This window comes from Dreissena polymorpha, chromosome 7, assembly GCF_020536995.1.
Source record: "Dreissena polymorpha isolate Duluth1 chromosome 7, UMN_Dpol_1.0, whole genome shotgun sequence".
Classification (NCBI taxonomy): Eukaryota; Metazoa; Mollusca; class Bivalvia; order Myida; family Dreissenidae; genus Dreissena; species Dreissena polymorpha.
In genome coordinates this window covers 18,318,744-18,332,487 of record NC_068361.1, presented here as the reverse complement: position 1 = coordinate 18,332,487, position 13,744 = coordinate 18,318,744, and the positions used below count along the sequence as shown (strand labels likewise).

General features: G+C 35.6%; 2 protein-coding genes and 1 pseudogene across 2 annotated transcripts in view; 1 reads left to right on the top strand and 2 right to left on the bottom strand.

Annotated features, from left to right (window-relative positions):
• The window catches only part of LOC127837791 (G-protein-signaling modulator 2-like), a 149,909-nt pseudogene extending 137,731 nt beyond the window's left edge, over positions 1-12,178 (bottom strand).
• Positions 1-13,744, bottom strand: part of LOC127837787 (tripartite motif-containing protein 45-like) — a 96,952-nt gene that overhangs the window by 54,764 nt on the left and 28,444 nt on the right. The gene's annotated exons all lie outside the window — the stretch shown is intronic.
• Positions 1-13,744, top strand: part of LOC127837813 (solute carrier family 49 member 4 homolog) — a 97,919-nt gene that overhangs the window by 68,816 nt on the left and 15,359 nt on the right. The gene's annotated exons all lie outside the window — the stretch shown is intronic.

Here is a 13,744-nt window from a genome sequence, read left to right as displayed (position 1 = left end):
AAGAAGAGGGGATATATTGTTTTGCACATGTCGGTAAGTCGGTAGGTAGGTCGGTCGGTCCGTCAGTCCACCAGATGGTTTCTGGATGATAACTCAAGAACGCTTAGGCCTAGGATCATGAAAGTTCATAAGTACATTGATCATGACTGGCAGATGACTCCTATTGATTTTGAGGTCACTAGGTCAAAGGTCAAGGTCACAGTGACTCGTTCTTGGATGCAGTTTAGCATCACATTTGCAGATTACTAGTATATTATGTACTGGTGACGTGGGGTCTCCGTCCCCACCAGATGGTTTCCGGATAATAACTCAAGAACATCTACAACTAGGTTCATGAAACTTCATAGGATCATTGATCATGACTGGCAGATGAACCCTATTGATTATCAGGTCACTAGGTCAAAGGTCAAGGTCACAGTGACTTTAAATAGTAAAATGGTGTCCGGATGATAACACAACAATACTTACGTCTAGGATCATGAAACTTCATAGGTACATTGATCATGACTTTTAGATGACCACTATTGATTTTCAGGTCATTAGATCAAAGGTCAAGGTCACAGTGTCTTGAAACAGAAAAATGGTTTCCGGATGATAACTCAAGAATGCTTGCACCTAGGATCATGAAACTTCATAGGGACATTGATCATGACTGGCAGATGACCCCTATTGATTTTCAGGTCACTAGGTCAAAGGTCAAGGTCACAGTGACTCAAAAGAGTAAAATAGTTACCGGATGAAAACTCAAGAATGCTTACGCCTAGGATCATGAAACTTCATAGGTACATTGATCATGACTGGCAGATGACCCCTTTTGCTGTTCAGGTCACTAGGTCGAAGGTCAAGGTCACAGAGACAAAAAACGTAATCACACAATGGCTGCCACTACAACTGACAGCCCATATAGGGGGCATGCATGTTCTACAAACAGCCCTTGTTGGGCGAGTATTGAACAAACTTTTCTCGCCCGACCATCAACTTCACTCGCATGTGCGACGGTCGAGCAGATTCTTCAAGGCCTGCCATACCAAATATAGCAGTGCAATTTTTGCTATTGCTATTGCTATAAAGAACACTGATTTTTTTATGGATTAATTTATTTAAAAAAATATGTTTTGATTTAGAGTACATGTAATTATGTAGCTAATATAATATATATATATATCAATTTCTCAATCTACATTCGGATACTTTAAACTATTGCAATGTTTAAGTCCTTGTTTAATGCAATGCTTCAAAAATTAGAATGCTTATAAAGATAAATATATTCCCACACATATTTGTTTAACATGACTGTACTGATGTTTATTGATATGAATATCTTCTCACCCTTTGTTGTTTAGTATGGCTGCCAGGTGTGTAGTTTTGTTGCCCGGGGCAGCACAGCAGTCTATCCCCATGGAGCCAGGGGGTGGGGATAGCACATGGGCAGGAAAACAGCTGGCCTACAGTGTAAACAAGATTTGCTTATCTGATACTGTATTTGGTATATTAATTATTAACCAGTGAAGCTAATCTAATTTTTGGTCAATAAATTAGGGACACAAAAAAGTTATAAATTAAGTTACTATTACTGTATTTAAATGACTTAACTTGTTAATTGAAATAAAGAAGAAGTACTAAAATATATGTGTTATACCTTTAACATTGATTTTACATGACATTTCTGCTAAAATGAAAGCAAATTAATAGCCGCTTGCCTTATTCAGCTAAAAAAAGTTCAACTTTTACAGTTTTTTAGCAATGCCAACTTTCAAAATATCTTATTAGTTATTGAACAAGATACCACAGTTAAAGAAAAAAAATAGCCATTTTAATGTAGAATAAGACAATGGCATGCATATATATAGACTTCAAACTGCATCAGCAAAGGAATCTCAAAATATCATGAGGTAATTTAATATTATAAGTCACTTTTTGGAAAACTGGTTTAAACTGGGTTTAATAAAAGTGAACAAAGTGTGTCTCGGATAAGCAATCTGCCAAGGCTACATGTAATCAGGGATGAAACTTTCAACTTTTTATAAACAAGAGGGCCATGATGGCCCTGTATCGCTCCACTGCTGAAAAAAGGTTGAAACAAATATTCTCTGCATGTGCAAATACTTAAATATAGGCCCTATTTAAGCACATGTACACTTATGTGACCCCCTGGGCTTGGTCAAATTTAACCCCAGGGGCATACTTTGAGCAAACTTTGTAGAGGACTACTATACCTCACTACATGTACATACAAAATATGGTAGCCCTAGGTCCTAGAGTTAAGGACAAGAATATTTTAAAAGTTTTCACAAAATAAGCAAGATATAAGCGTATATAATGTTCAATTTTGTGACCCGCAGGTCAGGGTCAAATTTGACCCAAAGGGCATAATTTGAACAAACTTGGTAGAGGTCTATAAGATGTTACTGCATACCAAATTTGGTAGCCATAGTCTGAATGGTTTTTACAAGAAGATTTTTAAAGATTTCACAAAATAGGCGCTTTATAAGTGTTTATTCAATTTTGTGACCCCCCATGGCAGGGTCAAAGTTGACCCCAGAGGCATTATTTGAACAAATTTGGTAGAGGTTTATTAGATGTCACTACATACCAAATTTGGTAGCCCTATGCCCAATGGTTATGGACAAGAAATTTTTAAAGTTTTCACAAAATAGGCCCCATATAAGTGTATGTTCAGTTTTGTGACCCCCTGGGCAGGGTCAAATTTGACCCAAGGGGCATAATTTGAACAAACCTGGTAGAGAACTCTAAGATTTCACTACATACCAAATTTGGTAGCCCTATGCCTTATGGTTAAGGACAAGTAGATTTGTAAAGTTTTCATAAAATAGGCTCTATATAAGCATATAATCGATTGTGTGGCCCCCAGGGCAGGGTCAAATTTGACTCCTAAGGCATATTTTGAACAAACTAAGTGGATGACTATACAATGTCACTACATACTAAATTGTGTAGCCCTAGGCCTAATGGTTATGGACAAGAATTTGTTTTAAGTTTTCACAAAATAGGCATTATATAAGCATATGTTCAATTTTGTGACCCCTGGGGCAGGTTCAAATTTGACCCCAGGGATAAAATTTAAACAAATTTGGTAGAGGACTATAAGATGTCACTACATACCAAATTTGATAGCCCTTGGCCGGATGGTTATGGACAATATTTTTTTAAAGTTTTCACAAAATAGGCCTGATATAAGCATATGTTTAATTTTGTGATCCCCTGGGGCAGGGTCAAATTTGATCCCAGGGGCATAATTTGAATACACTTAGTAGAGAACTATAAGATTTCACTACATACCAAATTTGGTAGCCCTAGTCCAAATGTTTATGGACAAGAAGATTTTGTAAGTTTTCACAAAATAGACTCCATATAAGATTATGTTCAATTTTGTGACCCCCAGAGCAGGGTCAAATTTGACCCCAGGGGCATAATTTGAACAAACTTGGAAGAGGACTATAAGATGTTACTACATACCAAATTTGGTAGCCCTAGACGCAATGGTTATGGACAAGATATTTTTAAAGTTTTCACAGAATAAGCCCTTTATAAGCATATATTCAATTTTGTGACCCCCGGGGCAGTTTCAAATTTGACCCCAGGGGCATAATAATTTGAACAAACTAACAAGAGAACTATTACATGTCACTACATACCAAATTTAGTAAGCCTTTGCCATACGGTTATGGACAAAAATATTTTTAAAGTTTTCCCACAATAGGCCTTATATAAGCATATGTTCAATTTTGTGACCCTCGGGGGCAGGGTCAAACTTGACCCCAGGGACATAATTTGAACAAACTTGGTAGAGGACTATAAGATGTCACTACATACCAAATTTGGTAGCCCTAGGCCCAATGTTTATGGACAAGTAGATTTGTAAAGTTTTCAAAAATAAGACCTTTATAAGCATATATTCAATTTTGTGACCCCCGGTGCAGTTTCAAATTTGACCCCAAGGGCATAATTTGAACAAAATAAGAAGAGAACTATTACTTGTCACTACATACCAAATTTGGTAGCCCTATGCCATACAGTTATGGACAAGTAGATTTTTAAAGTTTAAAACATACCAAATTTGATAGCCCTAGGCCCAATGGTTATGGGCGAGATGATTTTTAATGTTTTCACAAAATAGGCCTTATATAGCAAATTTTCAATTTTGTGACCCCCTGGGAAGGGTCAAATTTGACCCCAGGGGCATAATTTGTAAAAATTTGGTAGAGGACTATAAGATGTCTCTACATACCAAATTTGATAGCCCTAGGCCCAATGGTTATGGACGAGATGATTTTTAAAGTTTTCACAAAAAAGGCCTTCTATAAGCATATGTTCAATTTTGTGACCCCCGGGGCAGAGTCAAATTTGACCCCAGGGGCATAATTTGAAGAAATTTGGTAGAAGACTATAAGTTGTCTCTACATACCAAATTTGATAGCCCTAGACCCAATGGTTATGGACAAGATGATTTTTTAAGTTTTCATAAAATAGGCCTTATATAAGCAAATTTTCATTTGTGTGACCCCCAGGGCAGGGTCAAATTTGACCCCAGGGGCATAATTTGAACAAATTTGAAAGAGGTTCTCCGGAGGAACATTCCTGCGAAATTTCATCAGAAATGGACCAGTAGTTTAGGAGAAGAAGATGTTTTAAGGAAACGTTAACGCACGCACGGACACAGTACCATGACATAAGCCCCGCTGGCCTCTGGCCAGTGGAGCTAATAAAAATCACAGGAAGTCTCCAGGAGAGACACAAATCACTGTCCCTTGTAAACATGCATTAAGCATAGTTTTCCCAAAATGATGTCCATTAATGGATTGTACTGAGATAAACCAAGTGCAAAACAATCAGACACACAACAGAGATTACAATCAGGACACAAATACAATGTACAACGAACGAAACAAAGGAATAAAACTGGCCTTCAAAATGGAATAGTTTATGCAAATCATTGGAGATTTAAACCACTTTAAATAAGTTCCAAACCTGACACCTGACCCAGAGTTTTAAATCTTAGTAATCCTTCCCTGCTTAAAACCAAAGTAAAGATGGCTATATGAAACCAGGCTGTTCAGGTTTTATGCTGCTTTCTGCTCATCAATATCATAGGGTTGAAAATGAAGCCTTGAAAACTTGAATCTAGGAAGAAAAAATTCTTAAATTAAATTTGCTTTTCAAAGGGGCTACAAAAGTGTCAAAATGAGAACACAAGTGGTAAAGGGTTTAAATGTGTATACAAGTGGTAAAGGGTAAAAATGTGTATACAAGTGGTAAAGGGTTAAAATGTGTATACAAGTGGTAAAGGGTTAAAATGCGTATATAAGTTGTAAAGGGTTAAATGTGTATATAAGTTGTAAAGGGTTAAAATGTGTATACAAGTGGTAAAGGGTTAAAATGTGTATACAAGTGGTAAAGGGTTAAAATGTGTATACAATTGGTAAAGGGTTAAAATGTGTATACAAGTGGTAAATGGTTAAAATGTGTAAACAAGTGGTAAAGGGTTAAAATGTGTATACAAGTGGTAAAGGGTTAAAATGTGTATACAAGTGGTAAAGGGTTAAAATGTGTATATAAGTTGTAAAGGGTTAAAATGCGTATACAAGTTGTAAAGGGTTAAAATGTGTATATAGGTTGTAAAGGGTTAAAATGTGTATATAAGTTGTAAAGGGTTAAAATGTGTATATAAGTTGTAAAGGGTTAAAATGTGTATATAAGTTGTAAAGGGTTAACATGCGTATATATGTAGTTAAGGATTCAAATTTGTTTAAAAGTGGTAAAGAGTTACAATGCGTAATATAAGTGGTTTAGGGTTAACATGTGTATATCAGTGGTTATGGTTTTAAGCTGATGTTCTAACCTTATCCTGCAGAATTATAGAGCCATTCATGTATAATGGCTGTGTGTGCAGGCCAGGTGGGAACATCAATACATTGGGGATGTGGGGATCCTCTATAACAGTCTGGGGCTGAAGAATCTCACGCAGACACTGTGGGCTGAAACAAACATGACATAATAAATTATTTTACCATACCACTACATTGATATCTGCCTGAAATAATGCTGTCTGATATATATTTCAGGCCTGTGGGCTGAAACAAACATGATGTAATACATCATTATGAGTTACATAGTTAAGACATGAGGTAAGTCTTTACCTATTTTAACAACTAATATGACAATCATGGATGTCAATCGAAGCAGAATCCTGTTTTTCTAAGCAAGTGTTTGGCATTTTTTTCTCACCTATTGACTCATGCAAATTATTAGCCTTGCATCATTTTGATGGAAATGTTACCAGAAGGCGAAGTCAAAAATATATTTTATTCAATACAAATTGTGTTATTTTGCAGTGTTTTACAAAAATGCTAAGAAAAATTTGCAGAGAATCAAATAAGTATGCACAATAAATCTGTACTTCAGTACCTCTAAATTTTTATACGGTTTGTTTGAATCTTGGTTCCAAATCTATCAAAGCGTCACAATTTTTCTCAACATGAGACAAGTGTAGGAGACCTTCTCAGTTGTTTTTTTTACCATTTTGGGAATGGGGCCGGGTTTCTTTGGATTTGGTAAAATTGGGTCTTTCCGGCGTAAATTGGGAAATAAGTGTTGTGTTCTTGGCTAACAAATGCTTTAAAATTGAGAATACATTTAATAAGGTTTAACTTTAAGAGCTTAATGGGAGATGAACTGAATGTTGAAACTTAACAAGAGATGTGTTTGTGAAAAACACAATGCCCCCTATTGTGCCGCTTTGAAGCCATAGATTTGATCTTTGACCTTGAAGGATGACCTTGACCTTTCACCACTCACAATGTGCAGCTCCATGAGATACACACGCATTCCAAATATAAAGTTGCTATCTTCAATATTGCAAAAGTTATGACCAAGGTTTAAGTTTTTACGCCACTTTGGAGCCATATATTTGACCTTTGACCTTGAAGGATGACCTTGACCTTTACCACTCAAAATGTGCAGCTCCATGAGATACACATGCATGCCAAATATCAAGTTGCTATCTTCAATATTGCAAAAGTTATCAAACTTTAACCAAGGTTAAAGTTTTGGGACACACACAATGAATGAATGACAGACAGACAGGCCAAAAACAATATACCCCCGATCTTTTGATCCGGGGGCATAACAAAATTGGTTTATTTTGGAAACCTTCAATTGGGAATTTTGAGGTCATTTATTGGAAATGGGTCCTTTTACACGCCCCAAATTTAATTGGAACAAATCTGTGTCAGAGGACAGTTGAATGCTAAGACAGAGAAATTCCAGCAGATCATCTTCTACTAAAGCAGGAACCGGAGAATTCTGCTAAGAAATGGAAAACTAGGTCAATTACTACACTAATATATATTGAATCCTCTCCATAATAACTTAAAAAAACATTAATATCTAAACTCCACAGTTGGAGTTGTTGAAAACTTTACGACACTTTTGAAAACTTAATAATTAAACATTTTCTACAATATCCTCTTATTCTATACAATTTATAACATATAGAATATATAGCACTTTATAAAGAAGCAAAAAAATGCTTAATATTCCTCCTTACACAATATTTTACATTTGGTTCTTTTGAAGTACACTCAGAAAAGTGTGACACATTTAACAATGAACCGTATCAAAGCAGAAATACTGGAACAAATTAAATTCAACTCAGCAATGTCATATGTTCTTTAAATTAATTTAAGTGAATAAAAAAAAAATATCTGTGTACAATGTACATTAAAAAAGATAAAATGCAATTACCTGAAATCTTGAAGGTCCATACACTGGAACTTGTACTTGGCATCAAAGGCTTTCTTCACAGTGGTAAGGTCACTTTTCAATGTATTGATACGGACATACTTGGGTAAAGAGTCTGAAATAAAACAAGAGGGCCTGAAAGGCCTAAAGTTGCTCACCTGAGATAACAAGATATTTTTGGGACAAATCTTCTGACCAAGTTTCATGAAGATCGGAAAATAAATGTGGCCTCTAGAGTGTTTACAAGGTTTTACTAAAGCCATATAAGGAAAAATGCCCCGCCCCCTGGCGGCCATATTTTTCAACCGACGGGCATCATTTTCGAACTCGTCCAAGATATTTTTGGGATGAATCTTCAGACCAAGTTTCATGAAGATCAGACCATAAATGTGGCCTCTAGAGTGTTATCAAGATTTTACTATAGCCATTTATAGCCATATAAGGGAAAATGCCCCGCCTCTTGGCAGCCATGTTTTTTAAGCAAACGTAACCATTTTAAAATTCATCCAAGATATCATTGAGACCAATCTTCTAACCATATTTCATGAAGATTGGACAATAACTGTGGCCTCTAGAGAGTTAACAAGGTTAATGTTTACGCCGCACAATGGACAACAGACGACTGACAATAGGCGATCGCAAAAGAAATTCAACAAGCCCCATGCCAGCACTCAAATCATGAATAAGCTCATTTAAATTTTCTGCAGCAGACAAAATAGACCCTTCCACTAATGTCAAAAATATTTACACCATAAGCAATATTACAAAGTCATCACACTTGAATATAAAAGTAGGGGTAACAAGAGATGTGTTCGTCAGAAACGCAATGCCCCTATTGCGCCGCTTTGAAATAAAATTTCAATATATAATTTGGCAGGTTTAGAAATTATCTCCCTTTTATAGCTTATTACTTCCCTTGGATTGTATTTTTTGACTTTTGACCTTGAAGGATGACCTTGACCTTAAAATTTGTTTTTTTATTATATCCTTTTAAAAAATATTACTTCCCTTGTGAAATTGATCTGTACCTGCCAAATGACATATAATAGAAATTATCTCCCTTAAAAGCTTGTTACTTCCCTTGGATTTAGTTTTGTGACCTTTGACCTTGAAGGATGACCTTGACCTTTCAACACTCAAAATGTGCAGCTTCATGAGATGCACATGCATGCCAAATATCAAGTTGCTATCTTCAATATTGCAACAGTTATGGCCAACGTTAAAGTTTTCGGACGGACACACAGACAGACAGACCGACTGACAGTTCAACTGCTATATGCCACCCTACCGGGGGCATGAAAACCATCTCAGCTGAGGAAAATGCCTCCCTCTAACAGGGTTCAACTCAACAATTCATTTGTATAATGGGGTTTGATTAACTGTATGCTTACTTAGTCCAATGGTACTTTGGCCTACTTTATGTATTGTTATATGAAAACCTTGAATAACTTTGAAACATTAAGAAAAAAGAACTTGGAAACATGTTTTCTTGCAAACTTTTGCTTTCTAGACTCCAATTAGCAAGGTGAAATCCTGATCCGTCTATAATCAATTACATTTACATGTGCATTACCTTCAGGTTGTGTGTTTGTTAAGAGCTGTTTGAGATCACTAACCCCTGCTTCTATCTTCAGTCTCTCACATGCTGCATGAAGACCTGTCTTGTGTCTCGCCATAATCACCTGAATTTCAACATCAACCGTCACCTTATGTTAGAGTTTTCAATAAACAATTGAGTAGCCAGGCATATTTTTGAAGTAGTCAGCAACTGAGAACTAAATCAGGAATTTTTGAATTTATATTTTGGGGGCCAAGATTGTAAGTAACCTGTAAAGTTGCTGGCTGCCAATACTTCTGGAGAACACTGCGTACATGCAAAGTCATTCAACCCCACTGCGTGATACCAAGTCATGCAACATTTTTTTGACAAGCAATTAAGTCATCAAACTGAGAATTAACATTACAAGTGTATGCTTACACACTGACATGCAAGTTAAAAAATATCCAAAACAAATATAATGTATAAATCTGGTTAGATCTATAATAGTTGTATCATAGTTACATTTAAAAGCACAACTTTTATGTTGAATGCTTTCATTTGGTTTATAGGAAAATATGAATAACGTAAAAATGGAAATTTACTGTTGCTTATGAATACCAGCTTATGAACAAAGGAAAGAAATACTAGCACTTGTGGCTCTGTACACTGCCTTTGCCATGCTAAATTTAATCAATATATTATTAAGAACAATAAGAAATCAGAAATAAAAAAAACTGGACCAGTTTTCAAAAATAAATAAATAAGTAACTTATGCTTTTTTAATAATTTTTTATTGCAATGTTTGCAGACAAAATATTAAATAATAAAATTGCTTAAATTGCAACTGGCAGACAAGCTATTGGAATGGCCCTCAATTCTCTATGTACCTTGAATCTGCCTCGCACTACCCTACCAAACATGTGTTCATACAGCAGCACCAAGGCCAAGTGTTCGTCATGTTTAAGTTGCTTGTCTCGCAGGAAACCCTCACACTTGCCAGCAATCTGCTTCAATATGGGGCCATTCTTCAACACTTCACAGACAACTGCATACAGCGCTTTCTTGTTCTAGAAATAAACAATCTTGTATATATTACAATACATAGCTCTATCATGTGCATCACTCATATATATAGGATATGGCACGAGACTCGGAGTTGCCATATCATAGTATGATAAAAAATTTATTACACGAATTCAGGAATTTTGTTTGTAAGCGAGCCTTAAGCAAGCTTACTTACAAATTTCCTGGACGAGTTTAATCAAATATGGTATGATATGGCAAAGAGCGTCAGATCTTTTTTATCACATCCTTTTAAATGAGCAAAATAAATAAATATTCAGGCAAACATAATGATAAAACCCAAATGTTGTTCACATTTTGTGATGTCATTTGACTTGCAACGTCATTTCAGCAAAATAACAAAGAGCGATTGGTCAATAAACAAAAACTAAGCCAATCAAGCATTGTGAATGTATGTACAACGCTCGAAAAGTAACGCGAGAAACACGAGTAATCCGCATTGGAGCCTGAAACAGAAAATAAATAAGTATCGCATAATTTAGTCCAAATAATTAGACGTAATCTACCGATTACATTTAACCTTTAAATGAAAGTGTCACGTAAACAATTTTCCATGTCTTAAGGCGCGAATATTTTGCTAAACAATATGTTAACAAAAGGGCTACACGTTATAATTCTTAATGAAATACAAAAATAAGTCTTAACATAATTAATAACGTCAATAAACACACACGGTAAGATCAAAGTTTAAATGCAAAACTTATATCATATTCCTCGTAAATAATCAAATTATTAGTTTCGTCTAAATCAAATGCCATGTAAAGAGAAACAAGGTATTTATAACCGACCAATGATGAAACACTATGCAACTTTCAATTTACACAGTGCTACATGTATATGGCAACAATATGGAATTTGAACAGTGGTAGTGTAATAGGGCCTGGAATATAATTGCTTGTAAGTTTTAATAATCATTCTTCTAATGCAATGAGTTAAATAATGTTTACATGTTATGTTCAATAATTATTGCATGATCTTTCTGCGCTGTTATATTAATTTGCAGCCGTTAAAGCTTCCGACATTACTTCATCAAGTTCATGTCGGAACGGGAGTATTTTAGATTATACGCCCATACAACAACAACACAAGCTTTATTATTGCAATGTATAATGAAGTGTATACATATATGATACATGTACATGATAGTGTAAACCTCAAAGTAAATTGCTTAAAAAGGTGAACCACGGTGGTTCGCAGTGATTTGCACTGATTGCGTAACAGCGAGATACATCGCGCGATGGTCACCGTGGAGTCGCCGAGACATCACCCAAATTTTCTTGTCGCTCGGAATCAACACGATTTGTCACGTTGCATCGATTGCGTTGATGTGAGAATCGCGGAAAAAATCACGGGTCGCGTAGTGTAGGTGAGGGGACCAAACACATGATCCGTATTCTAAGGTTGGCCTGATTAATATAAAAGCCAAAACCCCCCTTACAGTGTTCAAGTAAACTCTTTATTCCTATACAGATCAAGTTAACTTAAATTACTATTTGTAAACTAAGTTTGACATGCAAAGGGATGAAATCAGCTAAAAGGAGAAAAACTCACGACCCTGAAAAAACACTTCTTGTCCGAAAATAATGGTTATCCGAAGCATACACCCAGAAAAATATATATATTATTGACAAGTTGTGCAACATGTCGTATAAGACGCTTTCACGACGAAACACACCTGTATCAAAGACGAATAAACTTGAGTCTTAATTGATGCCTTTTTGCTTAAAACAGTCTGTAAAATACGACTTGCTTCAACTGTTGTTGTTGTTGTCAACATAAACATCCATGCTGTTTGCTATGGCAGGTTAGACACAGTACAATCTACATGTCGAATCGGCGACACTACACCAATTTTTAGATGGTTGCTTTAGCGACCGTCTAAAGTGCTTGATGTGAAATTCAGGTCGATACGGCCTAGGTATGATTAACCCAATACCCACTTGGGTATCCGCGCAAGAAAGAGTTATATAATTTATGTAAGAGGTTTGAATTCTCCAATTATGTGTATTCACAAATGGAAACATTATATTAATATCGTGTTACATTCAATATTTTCGAACGGTGTTTTATAGAAAAGAATCAATAAACAATGATCGTAGTGTACATGTCGCGGAGGAGATTGTTTATGAATGATTAAAATAGTCCACTTTCTGCTGCGTGTGCGTGACGTAGTATTTTCGCTCAGCTCATTCATAAATCTGAGGCTGGCGATAAACAAAGGGGAGTCCGTGTGAGAATAACGCAATAGTATAAGGTTACGCTTGTTTATATTCACAGGTCTGAATTAATAATACGTTGACCACGAGTTCAACAATTAATATGATTATAGGTGCTACCTAATTTACGGGCAAAAGCTTTTTAAGTTTTTTCGATAACCATGTATTAATAATAAATATATGGACATGATTGTGTTCAAAATATGATAATTGTTGCAATAATTTAGTAATGCATCCAAAAAAAATCAATCTTAAAACGAGTTACATGTTCCAAGCTTGAAGATCTAGCATCTTATATATTTATTTTTTTTCTAGCCACAGGAATTTATAGCTGGTTCGGTGTCTGTGGTATAGTGGATGGGGTGTCTGCTAACTGGCTTAGTCACTGGGAGGTCTCTGTATTGATCCTTTAAGTGGGAGCATTCTTTAGATAACCCTAAAGACATACTATGGCGTACCATTTGGGTTGAAAGTCAAGAAGACCTACACGTTAAAAAGAGAAATGTACGTCGAAGTACAATAATTGTACGTCGACATGAATATAAAATACACTTCGAAGTATATATTTGTACGACAAAGTACAATTTGTACTTGGACATACATGTTTGTACTTCTACTTACACATTTTCTGAACAGCCAATCAAAACACTAGTCTCTTGAGCCGCTTTTCCTTCAGATTTATTCATAATAAATGTTTAAAGTCTCTTTAGTTGAGGACAAAATGAATAAAAATATCAGAATGGCAAAATAACGTCACATAGAAGTTTCAAGTATTTAATGCATTGAAATAGATTATATACAAATTTGAAGAAGATTCAATTGTTACCTTTTTAAAATTAAAATTGTTCAGCATATTGTGTGTCTGAAATGATCATGCGGGGCGGAGTATCACGACCGTCCAGCGCATTACTGTGTTGGAAATTCCCAACGGTAACCAGTTACCAAGCATTAATGGGATAAATAATGTATTATAAACTCCCCGTTGGTGGTATTTTGTGATAACCATAACTTGCATAAGTCAGAGGTTAATTCCGCCACGCCAGGTCAATAAATACGCACAATATCTATGAGTTAGCGGTCGATAGTCGCATAATTTGGTATAAATTATAATAATAATAATGTTAAATAAATACGCACAATATCT